Source organism: Anguilla rostrata, unplaced genomic scaffold (assembly GCF_018555375.3).
Source record: "Anguilla rostrata isolate EN2019 unplaced genomic scaffold, ASM1855537v3 scaf0842, whole genome shotgun sequence".
Lineage (NCBI taxonomy): Eukaryota > Metazoa > Chordata > Actinopteri > Anguilliformes > Anguillidae > Anguilla > Anguilla rostrata.
Genome location: NW_026986236.1, coordinates 1 through 7,140, shown reverse-complemented (window position 1 = coordinate 7,140; position 7,140 = coordinate 1). Strand labels below are relative to the sequence as shown.

The window sequence follows — 7,140 nt, the reverse complement described above, 5'->3', positions numbered from 1 at the left end:
CTGGTACGCTGCTGCCACTGCCAAGGACAAGGGCAGACTGCAGCGTATCATTCGCGCCACTGAGAGGGTGATTGGCTGCAATCTGCCATCCCTCCAGGACCTGCACACCTCCAGGGCCCTGAGGCGGGCAGGAAAGATTGTGGCCGACCCCTCCCACCTGGACACAAACTCTTGCAAACACTCCCCTCCGGCAGGAGGCTGCGGTCCATCAGAACCAAAACCTCACGTCATAAGAACAGTTTTTTCCCGACTGCAGCTGGCCTTATCAACAAGGCCCGGGACCCCCACTGATGCCACTGTCACTGTACTGTTATCCTGACCCCCACGGACACCAACAGACAGCACCTGTACTTAAAACCACTTTATCCCCTTGCACTATTGTTATTGTTTTGCACTATGTTTATGTTATGTTATGTTATGTTATGTTATGTCTGTTATGTTTTTTACTGCACTATTGTTCATCTTACTCTATTTATCTTATTTTATGTTCACTGTTACGCACCACCTGACCAAAACAAATTCCTTGTATGTGTAAACCTACTTGGCAATAAACCCGATTCTGATTCTGATGTAACTATAGCAAATAATTTTTTAAACCATGAACTCAATATAAATACATGGCAATAAACCTTTAACAATCAAGTAAATCATTAGTTGATTGTAAAATCATTTAAATGCATGTGAACTAACCCTCTTGCACTGTCATGCACAATAGAAGATATGGCTACATCATATACCCAAATGTAGCGCACTTGCTAAGCGCTAGTGCATGGTTTCTAACAGTACTGCATTAGCTAACTTCATTTAAGTGCATAGGCTCAACTAATAGCCACCTTGAATGAGCTATAGCCTACTTAAAATTAACACAAGGTTATTACATGGCACATTCATACACATGTTACATAGCACATTCATACACGTATGATACAATAACAGTGCGATTCACGCTTTCAAATAGCAACATTCAACTTTATATGAGAGAAACTCAATAGCTATACATACCACGTGTGGCTAATGCTATTTTCAAGGAAACACGGAGTTAATAACACACGTGTTGCTGCTACAATGGCGATATTTTAGCTAAATTTCAAATTTAAACTCGCTGAAATCCCAAAGGAAGAAACTGAAGTGTGCAAACTGAAAAATATTAAACGCCACGTGTGGCTAATGCTATTTTCAAGGAAACACAGAGTCAATAGCACACGTGTTGCTGCTACAGTTACGATACTTTAGCAAATTTAACATTTAACTTACCAAGATCCCAAGGAAAGAGATTGAAGTGTGCGATCTGGAAAATATTTGGTCCGTGGGTCATTTACGGAGCTACTCTTTAGGTTTACTGCTTAAATTAACGATTATGATTTGTTACTTCTAATCGTCTTTTTTTCTCCCGTTCTCCCCTCTTGCTGTGCGACAAACAGTCTCAACCAAGTCCCTGGGAGTGGGCGGGGCTAACTATTTTCCAGAATGATCTTAAGACATTACTGCCTGTTACAGCCAATAAAACTAATTAGAGACGCAAAACAAGTCCTCCTAACAGTTAGGTAGGGAGCCTCCCTTTTCTTAAAGCTACAGGACTCTTTTAAAACGTTGCTATTTTTCTAACGGGTTACATGATGTTTCGGCTTAAGTGGGTGATTAGGAAAACAATACTGTCGACTCGGCAAATACTCCTCAATAAGGACTTTCAAGTAGGCCATCTGACTAGTTGCAATGGCAGGAGCACAAACAATTTCAACTTTTTGCCTTAGCAGCAACACAAATTGCCAAACTTCATTTTCAACTGGATTTTAAATTTTGTCCCCAATCAAGAGAGGCAGAAGTCTAAGGAAACACCAATTCTGGACAGCATGTCCACTCAATTTCTCACTTCCTGGATTCATTTTGCATGGCTTATTGCTGGCGTCATCGCCGAGGTACCTGAAGTGATTAAGCTGTCCATTCAGTTCTCTATACGTGAAGAATTTCTGATTTGTGACAAAATGACTTAGGTATAGAGCGAAGTCATATGCGACGATACCCTCAAATAAGTCATGGCCCAGACAAGGAGGCAGACCAAGTTGGCACACATGGAAGTGGGTTAATTTGATAAATTTGGAATCAAATCAAATTTAATTCCCATTGACAGTTTTGATGTACTTACGTTATGCTGCATGCTGTGCTGCACGCTGTCTTTGTATGATGCAATTGTTTTCTTTTCACCTGTTGTGAAGGGAGATGACAAAAATTGAGCATGGCCAACAGTACATAATAGAGCCCGACCGATGCCAGATTTTTGGGTCCGGTGCCAATCCGATTTTGGGGAGTCCTAGCCCACCGATTACCGATGTTTTGACCGATATTTTGTCAAAAAGTGCAACATTTTCAAACCAATTTGAAAAACTTATATTTTATTAAAGTTTCTATATTTAAGAACATTTAACTTATAAGCAACAAAAAAAAATTAAAATAAACACACAAAACTTTTTAGATAAAAAAAGTAAAAGATGATATTAAATTAAATATACATATTAACACTATATTTAAGTGTGTGAAATCAAAATAACTCCACACCTTGCTTTTACTCCTTTCTTTTCCAACATCTTTAAAAAATAATGTAAAAAATCCCTTTTCCAGTTTCAAACATTATTTTTATGATTATTATATTATATTGTTGTTATTATTAATTTGTTATTATTATTTCTTAGTATCTATTCTCAGTACATTAATTATATTTTCTATTTTATTCCTACTAAGACTATCAAACGAGCTTCCCTGTCCATAAGAATTAGACGGTGAAAATAACTACAATGCGCTCTGACGCGTGACTAGATGACACACTCGCTCGCAATAACGCATTAGCTATGACACAGCCTCGTTATTTCTTATTATATTTTCTCAGTAAGTTAAATTAATTATATTTTCTTATTGTATTTTCTTATATGTATGAGCTTTCGTGCAGGTTACCCGCGCTAACTATTGGTTGATTCAGTTCTCCAACAGCAATCCTTCTCTCATGTTATCACGACAAAGCTAGATAACATGGCTTAAAATGATTCATGTTCGAAGTGTTTTATCTGCTTTTTTACTGTCTGGTTAGCTTGCTACGATGACGCGTGACAAGATGACACTCGCTTGCAATCACGCCTTGGCTATTTACAAAACATCATATAGTAGCTAATATCATTATCTCAGATAAAAAACAACAAAAAAAAAAAAACAAATGTGTGACACATTCAATCACCATTTTATTTTGGCTGGTTATTTATTTGAGAATACAGCGATGTCCTCTGGAAATGTAGATCCTACGCTGCTTATGTGCTCACTTCCAGTTCATAAAGGCTTGCTAGCTTGCTAAAGTGAACCAAATATGTTAGCTAGCTCGCTCGTTTGATAATGAGGATTGATAAACATAGTGGTCGTATAAACGCATTTAATTAAAAACTTTCACTAAATCTACATACCTTTATTGCCGCAACCGAATCTGTGCAGACAAGTCTTGCAGTGGAGAATATTGGATGAGGCACGAGTAACAAACGTCTTATTAGAGAAGTAGCGCGTCAGCTGCTGCAGTTCACACTTGTATTAGAGCTCCCTCTACTGGATAATTGTAGTAAATAGCAATTACAACGTTCAAGCAGACAAGTACAGATAAATAATCATCGTTTTTTTTTTGTTTATTATATAATATATATTAATATATTATAGATATATCGGTCGGGCTCTAGTACATAATCTGCAGAAATGGGTGCCTTTACTGAAGTTTTCACTAAAGCCACTCTGTGATCCCATATCATTCTTTCCAAGATAAGGTGGGACTGGCTCAATGTATCTAAACTGATTTTTAAAAACCGTTTTTTGTCTTGATCAGTTTTCAAGGTACCAGTGTTGCATGCCCGAAACAAATCCTCGGATTTAAGAACCTCTCTCTCTCACGGTCAGAGATATCCAATGATACCAGCTTTTCGTCCAACTTATGAAGTAAATGAGACTGACTGATATCATGCACTGCTTGAAAATCCTCAATAATAGACTGTATGACTGATGCTGGCAGTAAAAGTTTTGCCTGCAACTTTAAATAAAAGAAAGCCAAATTGTTCAAGAAAAGGGATTCATCTGCTCTCTCTGGCAGCACCGCTGCTTGGTCTCCCTCGTTATCATCACTTACGTTACGTCGTCAGTCAAATCCCCTCCAACACTGAAACATCCTCAACTTGTTCATTGGTTGCCGTTAGTCTCGTCTCTGTTCCTACTGTTACATGGCCCAGAAGACTGGATACTGTACAAGACTTGTGTACTGTGGAAAAATTAGAAATAAAGGAAGAGACGACTGAAAACGTTCTCCCACACTGACGAAATGGACAAGAAACGGCCCTGCCCTCTCCGATATGAGATTTCAAATGAGAGTTTAAACTGGATAAATCATTGCATCTAACATTGCAAATTCTACATGACAAGATACACACTCGATTGCAGTTACCTGTGCTCTCCTCTTATCTTTATGCTCTCGATATACATGACATTCCAACTGCGTCATGTTTCTGAACGAACGGGAGCAATCAAAAAAGGCGCATTTAAACAACGCGGTTGGAAGACTCGCATGTACTTTCATATGCCTAACAAACGCATACTTCGTTAAGCATTGGTGACCACAATACTGACATGTAAACATGCTTTCATACTAAGCTATCGCTGGCGAATGATTGGCCGTTATGATACTAACTAGTTTGATGAATTCGAAACGCACGTAGCCTACCTGCACAATCCGGCGACACTCTAGCCAGCTGCAACAAAAAATACTCAAAGTACAGGGTTGCCTTGGAAAAGAACAAGAAAATTTATGTGAAATACAGATCAACGTATTCTGTTGGAAATCAAAAACGAACAAATTGTGATATAATTACTTTTAAATTCGCGTAGCCTATTAGGTGTGACACTCGAACTTGGCATTGCTTTGTTAGCAAATTCTCTGTCGCCACTACTAACCAACGGCTTCCCAATATCCATAGCAATTTCCAGTTAATTACTGAAAATTCAAACGGTGTTATGCAGTTAAGAGCAAAACGCCCACAATGCTGTTCTGTCTTAAGCAATGTGCCGTATATCAATAAAACAGCAGATTACTGTAGGAATTTCCCTGTAATTTCACATCAATTTCATGCCGTGTACCAACAATGACAATGAGTTTGCTTTTATATTTATTGATTTTTATAGATTTAATCAGCTGGACGTGAAAAATGTTCTTCTGCGGGCGTTTGGGCATATTATCTTACCGTTGTCAAGCAAAACTCTGCTTCGTAGTTCTAATTGGACCGTCCTTATGCAGACACTCTGGTTTGTTGTTCTAGTCGCACCGTTGTTAAGCAAACATCTCTGGTCGTAAGTTCTATGAAAACAATGATTTTATCAAGAAAAAATAGTTCATTCCCGTTTCATACCATGCAATTTGTTGTGTTCAATAATAGATGTTACAGGTTGAGTGTATTCTGACCACTAGGAGGCACTGTATTACTTTCCCGAGAGTAGTTGGAAGACTACCCTAGTAAGGATGTGACGTAAGGGGAAAGTGTGTTGACGAGGAGAGATTGGGTTAAGATCAGAGACTGTAAAAAATATGGACACAGCTACTGTGACGTCACCCATTGACTCTCCGTGGGTCTCTAAAACACGTTTTGAAGCTCAATGGCGGGCGCGGCCATTTTCTCGATTTGGAGCCAAAACCATAGAGTTAAGCGGTCTTGTGATTTTTACAATTTGATTGACAGTCCGGTGCGGAAAAGCCCCTCAACCTGAACGAGGCTAGCTGACTGTCTGCCGTTATGTTTTAAAATATATTATCAGATGTTTACGGAGTTTAGTTTCCATCCGTGACTGTACTGTGTCATGTAATCACGTTATGTATGACATTAAAAATACAATTAGGCTATGTTCAGTTATCTTCAATTTATGTTTCTCAGCAAAACGAATATGCTTAGCTAGCATATCAGCTTGCCAGTGAGCTAGGTAGGCTGTCCGTGGTTAGCTCACGCGTTAGCAATATGAACCACAGGGGAAGAACATTGACTACACTGATGGTCAATCAATCGGAGATGTGTAGGCTACTGGTGATTTGACTAGGCAAATTTTCGTATAACTGTCTGGTAGATCTGTTAACCGAGCAAGTTATCGTCGTAGGTTTTCGCCAGTCAGATAATGAGCCTGCTACTACTAGCTACTCCATCGCCGTTTGTGGTGTTCACTTGCTGGGTGACGCTAGGTGACCGATCGTTCGCAAATCACTTTCTACCGAACAAAAATTAACACTCAGCGGTGATGAACAAATCTACCAAGTATTTTAATAACTGATCTGCAGGCGTGTAAATATGACAACGCACTTTGTACGGCAAGTTTTCCACCTGGTGCATGAAGAAAAATAATGTAGCCTACGTTGAATTTCTAATTATTATTAGGCTATTATTTTTTTCTTGTAAATCATCAAAACCAATGGAGAAAAGCCAATATACGCAAGGAGCCCCCAGAACCGATTCTGAGAACCACTGTCTTAAATGCCTAGCTTGTCGGTCTCTTAAATGCTAAAAACATGTTCCTTTATAAATGCCAAGATGGTTAATTTCGTTAAATTCTGTGTGTGTTGTGTTGTATATTCAGCAAATGAACCTTGAAACTCTTAATTCGCTTCGTGAAACTGAAAAAGTGTTTATCCCAAAATCGGGATTATAGTAGCTTTGTCACATGCGTGAAGCATGGCCCAGGTAGACATTTACGGAATGTACACGACTGACAAGCCGCCAAACACGTTTGACAGATTGAATGTTTGCCGGTTAAGGTTAGCTAGCTAGTCAAATGGCTTGGTAGCCGAAGTTGCGAACTGTTTTAGCACAGGCTACTACTGGACTACCAAATATAGCAAGCTGATTACGCTTTCTGCCAAGTAATTATTTGGTTAAGTAGGCTAAAGGAAATAGTAAAAATGACTCGGATACCGAAAAACTTAAGAGGAGGATTATTTTATGGTCGTCTAGAGCAGCTGTAAATAGCACACGCCATAATGAAATCACCACGAAATGGGATGCCTGCATTTTCAGACTTAGCACAAATTCATCTGCCTAGCACTGTCACCCTTTTAAAACGGTGTGTTCGTAGACATAGCGTCTTTCTAAA

The 7,140-nt window shown here is 39.0% G+C and overlaps 2 long non-coding RNA genes across 2 annotated transcripts; both read right to left on the bottom strand.

Moving 5' to 3' along the window:
* Positions 1–430: 430 nt before the first annotated feature.
* LOC135246741 (uncharacterized) lies at positions 431–2,282 on the bottom strand. The gene is made up of 2 exons (XR_010327885.1): positions 2,144–2,282; positions 431–1,288 (listed from the first exon to the last, which is right to left on the bottom strand). It is a non-coding gene; the product is annotated as an uncharacterized LOC135246741 (long non-coding RNA).
* A 1,888-nt stretch (positions 2,283–4,170) lies between these two features.
* Positions 4,171–5,794, bottom strand: LOC135246740 (uncharacterized). The gene is made up of 3 exons (XR_010327884.1): positions 5,253–5,794; positions 4,736–4,796; positions 4,171–4,276 (listed from the first exon to the last, which is right to left on the bottom strand). It is a non-coding gene; the product is annotated as an uncharacterized LOC135246740 (long non-coding RNA).
* Between the last annotated feature and the right edge of the window lie 1,346 nt (positions 5,795–7,140).